Consider the following 19,878-nt stretch of genomic DNA (forward strand, 5'->3'; position numbering starts at 1 on the left):
TCAAAATTATTTGCACGTATTTTTCAAATCCACAAATTATTTGCACGTGTTTTTAAAATCCACAAATATATTCGCAATTCACACGTGTATTTTTCAAATCCACAAATATATCCATGGTTTACATGTGTTTTTCAAATCCACAAACATATCCGCGATTTACACGTTTTTCAAATCCACAAATTATTTGCACGCGTTTTTAAAAGCCACAAATTATCCACAATTCACACATGTATTTTTCAAATCCACAAATATAGCCGCGATTTACACGTGTTTTTAAAATCCACAAATTATTTGCACGTTTTCAAATTCACAAATATATCCATAATTTACACGTGTTTAATGTGTGCAGTTATCCTGACATCATTTGTAAATATGCCTCGGCACCCTGAACTGCGCCTTGTGTTTGGAGTGTTTCTCTGCAGGTGGGAGGAGACGAGTTGGAGCCGGGACCAGCTGCGACACATCATCATCAGCAGTGTACTTAAACCAGTCCCAAACTCTACTTCGTCACCACATTGACTTCAGCAGTCACGCTGTCAGTCGCGTCTCGCTCGGATCACTTCTACTGAGTACGCAGTATCCTAATCAGTCTTTTGTTTCCTGTCCAGAACTTTCAGTGACTGTACTCTTGTCTGGAATCTCCACGCCTGCTTCCTTGCCTGCACTCCTGTCTGCTGAAATCGCCACTTGACCCAGAGCTTGCATCGCAAGACATTGCCGCCTGCCAGAGTCCCAGTCTCCTAACCCTGCGGCCACTCGTTGAACTAAATAACATCTCTCAATTCTGACCTGCATTCCCGTAGCTGCTCTTGGGTCCCCTCCTGCACCACAAACCTTAACATGAAGGCTTTGAGGAGCCACAGCAGCCAGCGGTATGTCCAGTCAAAAGGTGACTATAACCTGGGGAAAAAATAGTTTTTTTTTGTTTGTTTTTTTAAAATCATAATTCTGTTTTTACTTGGCCTATTATCACAATAAAAAAAACTGATACATAGTTAGTTTAAAGTCAGCACTTTCGACACAAATTGAAAGGGAGACTCAGCAAGGCTTGCAGCAATGTCGTCACAAAGCAGTTATGTGATCTGGATGCACGGGCATCAATTGACCCCAGAGGGTTGAAGACTAATCCTTGTCTTTGGTGCAGCTAATGTGTGTTTCCTGTAAACATCAAAGACAAATACACACACAAGCACATGGCACGCTGTGGCCCATGCTAATGCGCTAATTAACAGAGTGTGCACGCAAGTAGTGCTTTCACAATTATGTCTCAAATTGTCGTCATTAGCACAAGCGCTAATTGCCGCTGCATTTGCATCGGTGCTCTTGTTTTTAGGGGGGGAAAAAAGTGTTACTGAGAAGACTGTGTACTGCATTCTGTGCGTTTAATCTGTGCAACTTCATCTCGCAGCCTTCAAATAAATTAGGAGACACAAGATGGACGCTGGCCGGAGGGGAATTATTTGTTTTTCGTTTCCAACCGCGACTTCAAAGGGGACCGAGAAGTTTCACGCGTGTGTGTGTGTGTGTGCGAGACAGGTGATAGTTTGAAATGGCAAGATGGTGCCCCTTGGGTATAGGTCTGAAGAATATGTTCAGGAATAGCTCCCTCTGTTGACTAACCCCACCCACATCCCTCTTCGCTAGCGTCGTAGTACCTCTCTCCTACACAATCTTCAGTTAACCTAACAAGTGTTTTGTCAACAAAGACAATTTTGTCTTCAGTGACGCTAAAGTGTGTTTCTGTGGAGACTAACTGAATTTTTTTTGAATAAACATCAACATAGTGACCCTACAGACAAATCAGTCTTCAACAAAGCTATCTTAGTTTTTCCATAAACATTAAACATACATGAAGACTATTTAGAGTTGCAAACAACTTGACTTGCATTTTTGTAAACATCCGAGACAAGATATCCCACACCAGGATGTAAAACAACAATAGAAAACTACTCGCGTAGGAATAAAAACAGGACACAGCAGTACAACAGGGACATGAAAACTTGGAATAGTTGAAAGTACAAAATAGCAATGGCAGTAGGCAAAAAGTAATAATCTGAGAGCTTCTTCCCACTACCGCTGGGCTTGAAACCCCACAGATTGCAATAGTTTGCAGATATGCTTCAGCTGGCTCCGCCCAACAATGATCACCAAGGGAACTGAAAGACAAGGAAATCAAATGAATGGCAACACCAACTAGGAACATAACAGTTTTGGGCCTTACCATAGTGAATGTTATGTCCACTATACATGATCGTTAAAACTGCTTATTATTCTTTATAATGATTGTTAAACCCATTACCAATAATTGTTATGCCTACTATTATTGATTGTTATCCCCACTATTATTGCTTATGTTCTCTAATAATGACTGTAATTCCCATTATTAATGATTGTAAAGCCACCTATTAATGTCTACAGTATATAGATTCTCAGTTTTCGAGGTCATGGTAAGCCGTGAAGTTTGAATCAAGGCAACTGGACTGTTGTTTTTGAAGATGTTTCACCTTTAATTCAAAAAGCCACTTAATGATTGTTCTGAGATCTATTAACGATTGTTATGTCCACTATTAATGACTGTTGTGCAAAAGAGTAGTGATTGTTAAGACGACTATCAATGGTTGTTAAGCCGTCTATTAATGATTATGGCCACTATTAATGATGCTAAGATGACTGTTACTGATTATTTCGCGCGCATATGCTGGCGCTGGGAAAACGGGAAGGTTAATGGACAGGTGGCATTCATCAGCCGCTATTTATCTCTCCTCGGGAGGTGGCAGCTTTACAGTAAATACCTTCTGTCCCCCTAATTTCCTCATGATAGCCCATAATGACGGAGAACGCCGCCGCTCATTAGGTGGGATGGGGCGGAGTGCATCATTTCTGTCATCACCGCGTAGCTCTCACTAGCCCAGCAACAAGAGATGGAGCCCCAGCTGTTACCCACGTGCTCTTACCCCCAGAACGAGGCTCTCTGAGCGGGAGTCCACAAGGGGAGGCAGAGGGTGGGTGGAGATTGGTGGGAAGTGGGTGTCGTACCAGGAGACGGAGTAACAAACAGGACACAGACAAGATCACAGGAAAAAATGTCTGACAAACAGAATGTCACAGGACCACTTTGTTTTCGTTTTTACGCAGAAACAATTTGATTCAAGAAGGATATTTTGCTAATCTAAAACGACAGGATTTGAATCGATCAATATATTTTCCGTACCACTTGTCCTCACTCGGGTCACTGGCGTGCCGGAGCCTAACCCAGCTATCTTTGGGCGAGAGGTGGGGTACACCCTGAACTGGTTGCCAGCCAATTGCAGGGCACATATAAACAAACAACCATTCACTCACATTCACACCTACGGGCAATTCAGAGTCTTCAATTAACCTAGCATGCATGTTTTTGGGATGTGGGAGGAAACCGGAGTACCCGGAGAAAACCCACGCAGACACGTGGAGAACATGCAAACTCCACACATGTGAGGCCGAATTTGAACCCTAGTCCCTAGAACTTTGAGGCTGATGTGCTAACCAGTCATTAGGGGAAACTACCTTTAAGGTAGTGTTAGGGGAGAGTGTGGCTAGACAGCATAGTGTGGTGGTGTGTAAGATGACTGGTGGTGAGAAAGGCAGAGGAAAAAAACATGTGGTGGAACCTGAGAAAGGATGAGTGTTGTGCTGCTTTTTGAGAAGAGGTGGGCAGGAGGAGCTTCCAGAAGACTGGACCACTACAGCCAAGGTGATCAGAGAGACAGGCAGGAGAGTACTTGGTGTATCATCTGGTAGTAAAAGGGAGAAGGAGACTTGGTGCTGGAACCAGAAAGTACAGGAAATCATACAAGGAAAGAGGTTAGCTAAGATGAAGTGGGACACTTAGTGGACCGAGGAGAGGAGACAAGAATACATGGAGATGCGACGTAGTGGCGAAGGTAGAGGTGGCAAAGCCCAAACAAGAGACATATGATGATGTGTGCCAGGTTGGACACTAAAGAAGGGGATAAATATTTATACAGGTTGGCCAGACAGAGGGATAGCGATGAAAAGGATGAGGATCAGGTTAGGGTGATTAAGGATGGAGATGGAAATGTGTTGACTGGTGCTAGCAGTGTGCTGGATAGATGGAAAGAATACTTTGAGGAGTTGATAAATGAGGAAAATGACAGAGAAGGAAGAGTAGAAGAGGCAAGTGTGGTGGACCAGGAAGTAGTAGGGGAAGTTAGAAAGGCACGAAAGAGGATGAAAAATGGAAAGGCAGTTAGTCCTGGTGACATACCTGTGGAGGTATGGAAGCATCTAGGAGAGGTGGCTGTGGAGTTTTTGACGAAGTTGATGAGCAACACAATGAAGTTATGGGAAAGAGTAGTGGAGGCTCGACTCAGGACAGAAGTGAGTATTTGCGAGCAACAGTACGGTTTCATGCCTAGAAAGAGTACCACAGATGACTCACGAGTAAATTTTTCCAACAATTTGAAATGGAAAAAAAAATTATTAAACATGACACCTTTGTTATATAAGTGTATTTTTTTCGGTGTACAGGGTGAAACCATATTTCATATAATATATATATATTAACAATATTTGGCTCATATAGCATAATACGATCCAATTCAAGAACGATATTTGATCTAGAACAATGCGATTGGATTCAAGAACAATGTTTAGGCTCATATAGAATGTATGATTTGACTCTAAGAAAACTGAACAATCCAAAAATATATTTTTTTTGTCAAACCTGAACCTGTGTGATTCATTTTTAATGATTTGATCAATTTTCCGGGGTCCGGTTTGGTGGCCTCAGTGTTGCATCTCTGCTTTTTGCAGATGATGTGGTTCTGTTGGCTTCATCAAGCCGTGACCTCCAACTCTCATTGGAGCAGTTCGCACCAGAGTGTGAAGCGGCTGGGATGAGAATCAGCACCTCCAAATCTGAGACCATGGTCCTCAGTCGGAAAAGGGTGGCGTGCCCTCTCCAGGTCGGGGATGAGATCCTGCCCCAAGTGGAGGAGTTCAAGTATCTTGGGGTCTTGTTCACAAGTGAGGGAAGAATGGAACGGGAGATCGACATGCGGATCGGTGCAGCGTCTGGAGTGATGTGGACTTTGTATCGATCCGTTGTGGTAAAGAAGGAGCTAAGCCGAAAGGCGAAGCTCTCGATTTACCGGTCGGTCTACGTTCCTACCCTCACCTATGGTCACGAGCTGTGGGTCGTGACCGAAAGAACGAGATCCCGGATACAAGCGGCCGAAATGAGTTTCCTCCGCAGGGTGTCCGGGCTCTCCCTTAGAGATAGGGTGAGAAGCTCGGTTATCCGGGAGGATCTCAGAGTAGAGCCGTTGCTCCTTCACATCGAGAGGAGCCAGATGAGGTGGCTGGGGCATCTGATTCGGATGCCTCCCGGACGCCTCCCTGGTGAGGTGTTCCGGGCACGTCCCACTGGGAGGAGACCCCGGGGACGACCCAAGACACGCTGGAGAGACTGTCTCTCTGTTGGCCTGGGAACGCGTCGGGATCCCCCCGGAAGAGATGGATGAAGTGGCTGGGGAAAGGGAAGTCTGGGCGTCCCTGCTAAAGCTACTGCCCCCGCGACCCGACCTCGGATAAGCGGTAGAAGATGGATGGATGGATGATCAATTTTCCATATTTCCAATTTGTTTGAAGAATGACACTATGTTAATCTTGAAGCCTATGATTCGATACAAGAATGTTATTTGGCTCATCTAGAATGCTACGATTCAAGAAATGAGAAAAATATCATTTTTGAGTCAGATTGTTTGGCATCATTTTAGATTATCCAAATATACTTCTAAAATTGTATCATTTAGAGGACTCAGATCATTGTTGAATCCTCTGTTAACGATCCTTTCATGGAGACTAACAATCAAATAATTGCCTGTCAATTAATTCTTTTTCTCATTTCCATATTTTTTTTTTTTTTTTTGCAAGAGGCTACCTTTGTCTGAAAGTTATCATGTCGCCAAGCCTCATTCTCCAAATTAATGTTTTGGAAAAGATGAATATTTGCGTATGAGTGCTAATTGTGACATGTTCCACCAGGCCGCTGCGCAGCGCCGCTAATTCAAAGGCCAGAGCGATAAAAAAGGGAAAAAGCTTCAAATAAAATCACAGAGGGGATGAAGGGATTGTGAGGCGGAAAAAAAGGAAACATAAAAGTGTGCGGTTTTATTGCGTGTCGTTAACGCTAAGAATATTGTTGGAATGCATTTTCAAATACTTTGACCTAGTTAGACTCACATTTTCATATGGATGCTGAATGAATTCAATGCATTTGTAAACCTTTGAGGAAGAGAACAGATACTAATGTTAGTATAGTATACTCGTGAATTCCGTCATTTTAGATGAGCCAAATATTGATTTTGAATCACATCAAAACTATAGAAAATTGAAATCTTAAAAATTAATGAAATGAAGGACAGACAAGCACATGACAAATGTCATTCTTGAATTTAATTTGATTGTAGCTGAGCCAAATGTCATTCTTGAATCGAATCATATCTCATAGTTGAGTCAAATATCATTCTTTAATCATATCACAACTTTGGTTGTTACTGTATAAAGTAGTTGTCATTGAATTGTATAGTACAATTTCACTCAAATCCTATTGTTTTCAATACCAAATATCGTTCTTGAATTGAAACATTGTATTCATCTAGATGAGCCAAATATTGTTGTTGAAACAAATCTGAACTATGGTAAATCGAATTGCATTACAAACATAAATCACACAGCATCAGTTTATAGCCAGTAAACAACAATTTACTAGTCCAAGAATATTGTTCTTGAATCAAATGGCATCGTTGCTGATGAGTCACTTTGGTTTTTGAATCAAATTGGAGCTATTACAAAAAAAGGGAAAAAGTTACTGTATCAATCAGTTGTCCTGAATCGAATCGTATCGTCCTCGATGAGCCAAGTATATTTCTTTAATTGAATGGTATTCTAGTTGAGCCAATTATTGTTCTTGAATGGAATCCTAATGTATCGTTCTAGATGACTCAAATATTGCACTTAAATCGATTCTCATTATATTATTATACAGAAGTCAAATATTGAATTGTATTGATCAAGGCCATTCAATTATTGCTATTTATTCAAATCAAATTATATTGTACATTTTTAAATCCAGTTGTCTTTTTCTAGATGAGCCAAATATCGTTCTTGAGTAAGATCATATTGCATTGTACTCTATGAGGAAATGAATCATATCATATATCATTCGAGAAGAGCAAACTGTCGTTGTTGAATTGAATCAGATTGTATTAATCAAGATGAGCCAAAAGCACTCTTGAATCGAATCATATCATTGTAGCCAAAGATGAGCCAAATATTCTTGAATTAAATCGGAACATATGTACAATCGAATGGATTCATAAAAAGGAAACTCACTGGATATGTTTTTGGCAAAAATAGACAAGTCCAAATCAAACATAATTCCTTCATGGAATAATCAAATCCACTGTATAGACTTCTATGTGAATAATTACAGCTACTCTCCAAATCGAGGGCAAGTGTGGTTTAAAAGTGTTTAAAAAAAAACCCGAAAAAATTCAAAGTCACCTCTGATGCGTCGGTGGCTCGGATTTGATTAATTCACGACGCCACCTTGACAGGCCTAATGAAGGCACATGCATAATAGAAAGGTCCCCCCCCCCCCTCTTCATGGCGGGTGGTTTGGCTTCAAAGGAATTAGCGAAGGGGAGGTGTCAAATTACAGCTGTTGTCTCGCTTTGCTCAGACTAAAAGTGGAGCAAATGGGCTTCAAATGTGACAAGCTCCCCAAAGATGGGGAAAAAAAGGCTTGAAGTAATGGGAGCGTGATGGCAGAAAACCAGCAGAGGGCCTGAGTGTTGGCTCCCAACTAGTTGGCTGCCTAAATGGGCCACAGAAGAAGTGGAAACAGGAAGTCAATTTGAAGTCCTTAGTGTACTTTTATGTAAACAATGACTGTTTTGGGGTCTTTAACAAACATAACTTACACTTTTTCATAAACGTCAAAGACAGTTTAATTTCTGTACTTTTACAGTTAACATCAAAGATTAATAGACTTCACACGGTACATTCTTTTGTACATAAAGACGTCTTCAATGAACTCGCAAATTATGTGCTTTTCGTAGACATGAACAATTAACCTAACGTACATCCAGCCATCCATCCATTTTCTGAGCCGCTTCTCCTCACTAGGGTCGCGGGCGTGCTGGAGCCTATCCCAGCTGTCATCGGGCAGGAGGCGGGGTACACCCTGAACTGGTTGCCAGCCAATCGCAGGGCACATACAAACAAACAACCATTCGCACTCACAGTCACCTACGAGCAATTTAGAGTCATCAATTAATGCATGTTTTTGGGATGTGGGAGGAAACCGGAGTGCCCGGAGAAAACCCACGCAGGCACGGGGAGAACATGCAAACTCCACACAAACGAAGCCGGGGATTGAACCCGGGTCCACAGAACTGTGAGGCTGACGCTCTAACCAGTCGGCGGTCACCGTGGCGATGCATTCAAGTTCAATTCAGTTATTTTTTTTACTGTCAGTATATGGTGGGAACGACATTTGCTTTCTCCACGTGCAGCAATGCGTCTGGGGTACAGTTTCATTCGCTGTTCCTGCTGTGCACGTCTTGACCTCTGATGGGCAGTGTGGTGGCCGCAATAAGATGCACACTTGCTGTAAGAAAGAAGTAGAAAAGGTCACGATCAAATATTGTTGATATAACTTTTTTCAAAAGATTTGAAGAATATATGCCAAAGACTATAGTTACAGTATGTTTGTATGTGTTTATACAGCATTTGTACCAATATTCATTATTTTGAAAGATGTAAGTGCCGCAAGTTTGATGCTAATTTTCGTGAGCTCGTTAATGGTGTTTTTAATTCATTGTCTGTTAGCATTGAGCTAGCAATTTTTGTGAACAAAACCAAGAAAGACACAGTCTGTAACGTATTTGAACATTAAACTGGATTATCAATAAACGACTTAAGCAAGCAATATTCACTCTTAACTCCTTGCTACTATGTTAGCACCTTAGCAACCTGTTGTGTTGTGATCATGTGGGATCTGCATGCCGTCAGGGTGCTGCTGGACAGAAGTGCTGGAGCGGTCCATGGAATGGACTGCTTGTGTAAGAGTGGTAAAATCTGAGATTTTAGATCTAATCTGATCCAATACTCAAAGATCGGATCGTGACACCCCTACCCCAGGGTGCTGTCTTGGGCCCCCTCCTCTTTATAGCCTACAGTACAGCCTACCTCTGGGCAATATTTTCTGTAAATTCAATTTACACTTTCACTGTTATGTGGATGACACCCAGTTCTACCTCTCCACCAAACCACTGCCACTCTTCCTCCTTCCTTCCTTTCTTACTGACTGCTTCTCTGAACTCAAATAATCAGAACCTGATAGTGAACGGGGGATGCAGTGGGTGCTGGTTGTGTTGCTGATGGACTTTTTAGCTAACTTTGTAGCTACTTGTGCGGTCCGGTGGTTGGAGACCACTGATGGACCACATGAACCTAAACAATTTCATGAATTTTAAGACCCAGAAATTGTCTTCGATGTCTACGAAAACACAGATTCTAGCTTCACTGCTAGTTTTGCGCATCAGCAGCCGTTGTCTTAACGAACGACTGTATCTCCTCGGCTGTGGCGGTGACTCGTCAGTTCAGCAGTCAAGTGTCTCTTTTCTGTGTAGCATCTAGTCACGCCGCGTCATCTGATAGACTTGTGAAGTGAATAGAGCTTCCGTCGACCTTGGGTGACGACAACTCGTGTCACAAGAAAATCAGCCATGAAAATTTGGTATTGATCGAGACATGTTAGCTTCCTTGAACACCTAATTGTCTTTGATATACTTTTTGAAAACATGTATGTTAGGGGGCGGCACGGTGGCCGACTGGTTAGAGCGTCAGCCTCACAGTTCTGAGGACTGGGGTTCAATCCCCGGCCCCGCCTGTGTGGAGTTTGCATGTTCTCCCCGTGCCTGCGTGGGTTTTCTCCGGGCATTCTGGTTTCCTCCCACATCCCAAAAACATGCATTAATTGGAGACTCTAAATTGCCCGTAGGTGTGACTGTGAGTGCGAATGGTTGTTTGTTTGTATGTGCCCTGCGATTGGCTGGCAACCAGTTCAGGGTGTAACCCGCCTCCTGCCCGATGACAGCTGGGATAGGCTCCAGCACGCCCGCGACCCTAGTGAGGAGAAGCGGCTCAGAAAATGGATAGATGGATGGATGGATGCATGTTAGGTTCATTGAAGACTAAACAGATCTTTGATGTTCCCCAAAAAAAGTAAATTAATTTCACGGAAGATTTGCATTTGATGTTTAAGATAAAATTAATAATTTTGGGTCATTGATGATGCTAACAGGATCGTTGGAGACTAATCTTCAGTGTTTATGTAACTCATACGTCACACTCAATTGTCTTTTTGTTTTTTAAAACATATGAGGTGCTTAGGGCGGCACGGTGTTAGCACATCTGCCTCACAGTTCTGAGGACCGGAGTTCAAATCCCGGCCCCGCCTGTGTGGAGTTTGCATGTTCTCCCCGTGCCTGTGTGGGTTTTCTCCGGACACTCCGGTTTCCTCCCACATCCCAAAAACATGGATACGAGGTGAATTGAAGATTCTAAATTGCCTGTAGGAGTGAATGTGTGCGCAAATGGTTGTTTGTTTATATGTGCCCTGCGATTGGCTGGCGACCAGTTCAGGGTGCCTGCCTCTTGCCCGTCGATAGCTGGGATAGGCTCCACCACGCCCGCGACCCTTGTGAAGATACAGCGTTATGGAAAATGGATGGATGGATGGATGAGGTTCTTAGAATATGCTAAAATGTCTTTGTTGATGATGAAAATCTAAGTCGTGTTGTTTAATGCTTTAAACTGGCGACAATGTTAACGCAAATGTGAATTGTCTTTGACGTTTTCAAAAACAAACGTTAGCTTCATTGAATATGCTAAAATGTCTTTGAAGTTAAAGACAAAACAAGTCTGGGTTGTTGAACACTCTAAGAGGGCTAAAATGTTAAGGCAAAGACACACCTAATTTGTGTTTGATTTTGAAAAAAAAACAACCTTAGGTTCATTGAAGTCCGTATATTGTCTTGGATTTTTAAGCATTTATTTAAAACTGACTAATAGTCTTCGATGGTTGCATAACCTGCATTGGCTTAATTGAAGACTGCATTATCTTTGTTTAGAAAAAATGAACACAGTTGAATTAAGATTTCTCTTCGTTCTATGTTTCTGAAAACATATTTGCTATCTCCATTAATAATTTCAATGTAATTGTCTTTTGATGTTTCTGAAAACACCTACGTTGGATTCATCGCTAGCTCTGGCAGCGGCAGCAGTAACGAGCGACCGCGTCGGCGATTCGTCAGTTCAGCAGTCAAGTGACCTTTTCTGTGTAGCGTCCGCTCACTCCACGTTGTGTGACAGACTTGTTCGCCACGCAATGCGACAAACATGACAAGTGAATCAAGCTTCCGTCGAGACCTCGGGCGGCGGGAATTTGTGTCACAAGAAAATAAGCCATGAAGTTTGGTTTTGGGCAATCTGACCGCTGACACCGCCAAGCTGCCACCCCAATGCCCTTCCCCTCCATCAAACACCGCCACCCCATCCCGCCGCCACCCCCGCTCGGCACCTAACCGGCACCCACCAGGGCTTTAACGTGCCGGTCCGCCAGCGTGATTGACACCTCGACCGATCTCCTGTAAACACCTTGAGAGCTCGCCTCCTCCGGTGGGGGGAGATCGATAACCTGTCGGCCGGCCGCCCTCCCCCCTCAGGCCGGGGCTCCTCCCGACTTGTCAGCGGGCATAACGAGATGCCGAGTGACTTAGCACCTCTGGAAATGTCAGCCCCCGAGCCGGAGTGAGCGTAGTGAGTGTGGGGCGACTGGCTCAGCTGCTGCTTGTAAAGCCTGCTGGGCCGACACGCGCACTCGACTGGACTCGCAGCAGAAGACGAACACGACCGGGAACGTCCGCTCGCTTTTCTAGACTTAACGTGCATCTGTTGCGGTCCAGCTGCCGCCGCCTGGCTGTGATGATGATGCGGACAAAAGCGGACGCCGGGGTGCGCCTAAGTGCTCCGCCGTTGCTCTGGCGAATCAACTTAAAGCAGACGAGGCGGCAAGGGGACACCCGACAACCGAGGCACGACACGACATGTCAACACCAGCTTATTATGCATGCTGACAAACACTGCGTTTTCCTTTTTATAACACACCCCCAACGCACGTTGAAAAACTATGAAATGTCTTTAATGCTTACAAAAAAAAAACAAGTTAGGGTTGATGACGACTAGAAATTCATGGACGTTTACAAAAAGATAGATTAATCAAAGACTAAATTGTCTTTTATGTTTACAGAAAAAACGTTGGGTATCTTGGCTGTGTCAGACACTAAATTGTCTTGAAAAAAAACTTTAGATTACAGCGTTATACAGTCTTTCAACTTAATGTAAGTGTCATCGAAGAATAAATTGTCTTACCTTTTCAGTAAAACATGTATGTCAGGTTCTTTGAACAATTAAAATGGTATTAGATGTTTTGTCTTAGATGTCTTTGATGTTTATGTAAAAACCTTAAGATTGAATAAAAATAGTCTTAACTGTTTACGAAAACGTGCATTAGCACGTTGATAACAAAACTATCCCCCAAAATTATTATTTTTTTTTTTAAATGTACCGGCTTTACCAGATAACTAGCAACCGTTTATTGCTCAGTGACTGTTTTTCTCAATGTCTTTATGTCTCCAAAGTGTTCTCTGTCAATTGACTGTCTGTTGTCGTACTAGAGCGGCTCCAACTATTGGAGACAAATTCCTCGTGTGTTTTTTGGACATACTTGGCAAATGAAGATGATTCTGATCTTTGATGTTTACAGAAAACGTACGTTAGGTTTGTTGAAGATGTGGGGGTGCACCTAAGGGGCCTATGATTGCGCCGGTGAATCAACTTAAAGGAGGCAAGCGACGACAACAAAATCACAGTCACCACCCACACACACACACGTACTTGTCATGCTGTACTTATTAAGCATGCTGACAAACACATTCTCTTACACTGCACCCCCACCCTTCGCCTGGGGAAAGACGTGGATGTATAACGTGACATTTTTAGCGTCACAGCTTTGCAGAAGTCAAGCAGAAAAGTCGGCGTGCTGGAGCGCTGGAGCAGAGAGCATTCTGGGAAATTTCTAATGGGCTGTTTATCGGCCGCCTGCTGGGATTGCGGTCCGCCACATTGACTCCTGATTCTTTTTAATTCACGGCGACGCACACGCGTCTCACTTTAATCAAGCTCATTCCCATCACACATGCGCGTGCACTTCCCCCCCCCCCCCCCCCCCCCCCCGCATTAATGGTGACAAAGTGTAATCGGTACGGTGACAGACGACGTTTTTAGCACATGATGGGCGAGGAGCACATTTTCAAAATGGCCCGTCGATGTTTCGGAGTCGCTGGGATGGAAATCAACAACACGAGTGCGCGTGTGGATGAATGACTGCAATCTGAAGCCTTTCCTAACAAGACAACACGAGATGGTTTATGATTTTATCGCCGGTTGTTAGTCGCTTAGCAGTATGACACAAAACACGACTTAAGCAGTTCATGCAAAACTTTGTGTAAGCGTAGCGTAGGGGTGAAGGAAGAAACAATTTTTGGTGGCTTTGAATGGGAGTGCGCGTTTCATAATCATCTAAGACAATTTATCGTTCTTTTATTTTTTTCACAAACCTGAAAAATGTTTTCGAAAACATCAAAGGCAATTTAAATAAAACAAATTACAATGTTATCGTATGTTTTTCCCATAAACATCAAAGACAAATGAGTGTTCCATTAAGCTAACGTACAGTATGTGTAACACAAACAAAGAGTCTCCAACAAACCTAACCCACATTTTTTGGTAAACATCAGAGACATTTAAACATATTTGATGAACCTAACATGTTTTTGACAACAAAGAAAATGTGGAGTCATCAAAGACGTTAAGATACATTTTTCCCTAAACACTGAGGACTTTTCAGGTGTTTTATGTAAACATGAAAGACACCAGTCTTTTATGAAGCCAAGGCACACTTTATGGAAACATTGAGGAATTACAGTACAGTATTTATACTTTCAGACAAACTAAGCTTACGTAATAGTTGAAATTTTTGCATCTCCGACAAAACTAACGTATGTAAAACATCAAAGACAATTTAGTTTTCAAGACAAGTTATCTATCTAAGTTAACTATCCATTTTCAATTATGTGTCACCCGTGTATTACACCAAATATTAGTGACCGTTTAAAACTCTCCAACAAAGTAAAGTCAATGATTTCAACTAAAAAGTAAGTCAGTGAGTGATTGATTTTGATATTGTGTTGGGTGTACATCAGCAGAGTTGGTCCAGTGGATGATGAAAGGTTGGCTTACTCGCCTCAGGCTCTGTGTCATATGCTGCTTTGCGCTCTGGGGAGGAGGATGATGGAGGATATGATGCGGGGGATGATGGGGGATCCCAGTTGTTCTTTAATGGAATCCATCCTCCTCCGTGACATGCTTGTCACTATAGGACGTCGCCTGGAATTGGAAAAGCGTTGTCGCCAGGGTACGTACTGAGTGCCCTTTGATTGACTGGTCACCTCGTCGTGGAGACAGTTGTCAAGTGGGGGATCCCGGGGGTCCCCAGGAAAGAGACTACTTGTTTTAGTAAAAAAAAGAAAAAAGATATGACTGATTTGGTCGCTGAACACTCTAAATTTACTTTGTTGTTTACGAAATGTTAGCATAGTCTAAATAGTCTTTGATTTAAAAAAAAAAAAAAAAAAATCAATAAAATAAATTAGTTCATTGAAGACTATGGGCTGTGTTTTTGTGAGCGGCGTAAATCTGGCTCGGCAGGCAGCATTAATCTGTGCGGAGGCGGGTTAGACCGGGAGTTGGCAATTTTGCAGACGGCGCAAGCAGGCGTCTCTAAAAGGGAAGTCTGCGCCACTGTGGCTGTGAACACAGCCGACTTCAATCATGTCCAATCAAAGTGGCTCCTCTCATTCCCTTTAAAGGTGGCACACCAGTCGCACACTGTGAGTCTTTGACATGGGGAAGCACAAGACAAGCACGTATATACATTAGCTTCATGAAGGAGTAAAAAATTGGTGATGTTTTGAAAAATGTATGCTATATTTGTCGAAGACTAATTTGGCTTTGATGTTTTAAGAAACACGAATGTTAGGTTCCTTGCCGACACAAAATTGTGTTTGATGTTGATGAAAATTTAAGTAAATTTTGTTGGAAGACATTGATAGTTTTGTGACCGTGTCAATCAGTCCAGTTTGTGCGTGTTACTTGCTTGCGGTTCAGCTGGAATCTGATCGTTAATTGCGTCTAATGAAAGCGCTCATTAGTCATAACAAAACGCCACCGCTTTGTTTGTGACCTTTCTCTTCACGCTGGCTGTCGAGTCTCCTGCTCGGTCGGACGCCCCACCACGCAATCTTTGATGCCCCCTTTAATTGGGAATGATTTGAGCTTTTTCTTCGCCTTTTGTTGCCCGTTAAATTCAGCGAGGAGCTAATGGCAAATGTCACCAGGAATTGGTCAGAAAGAGGCAGAGCATATCATTCCGCTAATATCCCGGCATCACTGGAGCGGACCTTGGGAAGGCCTCATTAACGGGGGGCTCCCTTGGAAGCAAAAGGGAGGACAGTGTCAGGAAGCGGGATTACCGCAACTTTCCTCTAATGAACAACAACAATTGGTAAAAAAAAATATAAAGATTAAAAAGAAATTCAGATCCAATTAAGTGTGTACACCTAATAACAATGTGACATTTGGTGGGAAAAGGTCAAGAGAATTCCCCTGACTTAATCCACAGAAAAGCTGCCACTTCCTGCCATTCTCATTGGATAGAAGCAAACTTTGACTTTCCTTTTGTTTTTACTTTACCTTTTTCCCTGACTCTGTTTTCGGACCCATTGGATGGTCTGTTCCATTCAATGAAGACACTAAATTGTCTTTGATGTTTTCGAAAACTTATGTTTGGCCCGGTGAAGGCTGGAAATTGTCTTTTGAAGTTTTCGAAAAATGTGTGGGTGTCCTGAGTGTTCAAACTTCTAGATGCATAGGAAAGACTGTTACGTCATTGAAGACAACATTTTCTTTGATGTTTATAAAAAACAACAACATACCTTTGGGAAATTGCCATTGGTTTATTAAGCAAATGTTTTTGGGAAGATAGACACATAAGACGTGAGGTTAATTAGGCTTCGTGAAGATGCTAAATGGTCTTTGATGTTTCTAAAACTACATACAGTGATACTTTGACAAATGAACACACTCTTATATCAAATTCATTTTCTCTATTGAAATGAATTGAAATTCCTTTAATCAGTCTCAGCCCCCCTCCAAAACATCACATTTTTGTCAAGTTTTTGATAAAGAAAAATAACACTGTATTGTAAACTACATATATAACAGAGAGAGTATGGGGATTGCAACAACAAAATAAGATGGTGGACGTAGGCAGAGAAAATGTGGCAAATTATTCATTGGTGCAACCTACTCGCGCAGCTTGATTGCTCCTCCCACAAATGCATGTTCCTTACAAATGTGGCACCATTTTTAAGGGCTTTTCAACGGTACAATATTCCTTCCCAAGAAGCATTGTAACAATAAAGAAATAATCTACCAAATTCAAATTTTGTGCATTTTGTGCTATGGAACCTACAGAACACTAAAAACACTTGTTAAAAAAAAACTACATAGGTACTTTGACTTCAAAGTGCCCCAGCTTTCAAGTTGTCAGAGTTATTGCACTCAGTCGAATGGTGACTGTAGAGACGCTTCTCCCGGCTGTTCTTTTCTTCATTAATCCATTGCTCGATTTGGTCTTCCAACTCGGGCCACCTCGCCTTGTTTCCACGGAAACTCAGCTTCGTCTGCTTCACTTGGCAAAGCTCGTTTTCCTGCTTCCTCCACTTGCGAACCATGGATTCGTCTGCTCGATTCCCATGTTCCTCCTCCGCGTAACTGATAGCTTGCAGTTTAAACTGTGCTTAGTAAGCGTGTCTCTTCGTAGGTGCCATTTTCGGGCGTCCTTAGCCAAACCGATGCACATACCGGAACTATATACCTACTGGGGGCATGTCTTTAGCGTCCTCTGTCACGCGCACCCTTCCCCCTTTACGTCCGCATGCTGTCCTCAGTCATGTCCGCCTTTCCTCTATATAAGCAGCGTGTCGGCAGGAAATGCTCCCAGTCAGTCAAGCTGAGCGCTCATTAAAGTCACACAACAACGTTTACAGATTTTGGAACTCGGTGCACACATAAGGTGTGCCACATTATAAGGCGCCCCGTCCATTTTGGGGAACATTTAAGACTTTTAAGTGCGCCTTATGGTCGTGAAAATACGGTATTCAAAGTTACCTGGCCCTGTGGGAAAAAGTAATGGCCCGCTAAACCTAATACTGTAAATGGTTTGGCCACCCAAGTTCTTTCTATAACTGGGAATGAGCCTTTTACATCTCTGTGGAGATATTTTGCTGCACTCTTCCTAGCAGAATTGTTTTAATTCAGAAACACTGGAGCGGTTTTTAGCAATAGCAAAATTTTTAAGTTCACGTCACTGCATTTCAACCGGATTCAGGTCTGCACTTTGACGAGGCTACTCCATAACCTTTTTTTTTTTAAACCATCGAGAAGTTGACTTGCTTGTGTGCTTTGGATTGTTGTCCAACTGCAGATCCCGAGTGCGCTTCAGCTTTAGGTCCAAAATTGATGCCAGAACATTCTCCTTCAGGATTTTCTAGAGCAGAATTACCAAGCAGCCCAAGACTATCACACTACCACCACCATGTTTGACTGTTGGCATGATGTTTTCTTTCTGAAATGCTGTGTTACAATTACGCCAGATGTTAGAGACACACACCTTCCAATAATTTTAACTTTTATCTCATCAGTCCATAGAATACAGTTTTCTCCCAAAAGTCTTAGGAATCATTCCGATGTTTTTATTTTGCAAAAGTAAGACGAGCCGTTATGTTCTTTTTGGCCAGCAGTGGTTTTCGCCTTAAAACTGCCATGGATGCCATTTTTGCCCAGTCTCTTCCTTATTGTTGTGTCATGAACTGACCTTAACTGAGGCGAGGGAGGCCTGCAGTTCTTCAGATGTTCTCCTTGGTTCCTTTGTGGCCTCCCGGATGAGTTGTCGCTGTGTTCTTGGCAATTTTGTTGACCGGCCACTCCTGGGAAGGTTCATGACTGTTCCATTTTTTTCTCCATTTGTGGATAAGGGTGTTATGGTGCATCATGTGTTGTAATGTGTTGTTGAATTTATTTGGTTCATGGCATTTTGTTGAAGCTATTTCAGATCTTTTGGCTGACTTTGTTAGACAGGTTGTTTTTAAAATCATTTATTGATTGAACGGGTCTGGAGGTAATCATAGTTGGGTGAGTTTAGTGAAAATGAACTCAGCTTTCCAAAAAATGTCATTTTCCACAGTTAATTCATGATTTAACAAGGGGGGGGGGCAATAGGTGGGGCAAGTACGTTTTTCACACAGGGCCAGGTCCCCCCCCCCTGTTGACGAATCATGATTTAAAAAAAAAAAAAAAAAAAAAAAATGCATTTGTTTAGTGTGTTATCTTTGTCTGATATTTACTTTGTTTGATGAATGCAAACATTGAAGTGGGGAAACTATGCAAATAAATAAGAATTGAAGGTGGTAAAAACTTTAGCACACTTCATAAAAACAGTTTATTGCTTTACATTCTCTTTTATAATGTTTAGTTACGTTTTCTATTTTAAAAGTCAGTGCTATTTTTCTTCATTGCAAATACAGTTGTTTGTTTACATTCAAATTTCAGTTCCTGGAGCCAACGTGAGTGACATCATGCACGATGTGTTCGCGAGATTACAATTCCAGCAACACGGCATCATCATACTGGTCAGTACAGACTTCGGTCTTGTTCCTCTCTCTCATCTACAACTTCATACAACATGTAGACTGCGCAACAAGAGGGAATCAAACTCTGGACCTCCTGTATCTAGTGTATTTATTGTGGAAAAAAACCCCAAAAACTTCATAAATAAAATGTAAAAGTGCATAAGAAAGATGCATAATGGTCTAAAAATGACGTACTACACCACAATTCCTAATGTTTAGGGATGAGGAAGGAGGGTCACACGGGGTGAGGGTGAGGGGGTAGGCACACAGAAGTTGGCATATGGTCACACGAGAGGCACGGCGAGCTGCCCGAGAGCCAAAAAGCGTAGCGTGTGATGATACGCAGGACGGCCATAAACACGGATGGCGTGTTTCTGAAGGTTGTACGCACGGCTGGTCGCAGGGTGGAGGAGGGATGGCGGACGGTGTGTGGGGTGGGGTGGGGGGTTGGGGTGCAGGGTGGAGGCCTGAATCTAAAAGAGCCACCTTTTGATTTTGGACCGAGGCTCGGCTGGCTGGCAGCACGGGGCCGGGCCATAAGGCGGGGCGGGGCCCCGGGATAATGGCGGCAGACGGGGGAAGAGGAGGCGGACAGCTGGCGCATTCCGCCCCAATATGTTTCCATCAAAGAGGCGAGGACGTTTCACAAGATGGCCCTGCACCACCACCACCACCACCACGAGAGAGAGACAGAAAAAAAGAGATTAAAAATAAAATTAGCCGACATCTTGCCCATTTCACCCCGCGATGCACATTTTGGCACAAGATGGACGGGGGGAGGAAGAAGGGGTGGTGGTGGGGTGTGTTTGCGATGCAAAGGGGGGTGCGTCCTCATTGTGATGTGCAAAAATGAATTAGTCATGCGCCACCTCCCCGAGCTCGTCACAGATGTGGCCTCAAGTGTTTGAAGATACTTTCTTTTTAGAAATGCAGCGCA

General features: G+C 42.9%; 1 long non-coding RNA gene across 3 annotated transcripts in view; it reads left to right on the forward strand.

Moving 5' to 3' along the window:
- Nucleotides 1–525: 525 nt before the first annotated feature.
- Nucleotides 526–19,878, forward strand: part of LOC133475856 (uncharacterized) — a 52,531-nt gene continuing 33,178 nt past the window's right edge. For 2 of the 3 annotated variants that reach the window (XR_009787951.1, XR_009787950.1), the window contains exons 1-2: nt 526–889; nt 18,862–18,941. This is a non-coding gene — a long non-coding RNA (uncharacterized LOC133475856). Of the gene's footprint in view, nt 890–18,861; nt 19,109–19,878 lie in introns of those variants that run through there. The other variant, XR_009787949.1, reaches the window with a different exon arrangement.

Source organism: Phyllopteryx taeniolatus, chromosome 3 (assembly GCF_024500385.1).
Source record: "Phyllopteryx taeniolatus isolate TA_2022b chromosome 3, UOR_Ptae_1.2, whole genome shotgun sequence".
NCBI classification, from domain to species: domain Eukaryota; kingdom Metazoa; phylum Chordata; class Actinopteri; order Syngnathiformes; family Syngnathidae; genus Phyllopteryx; species Phyllopteryx taeniolatus.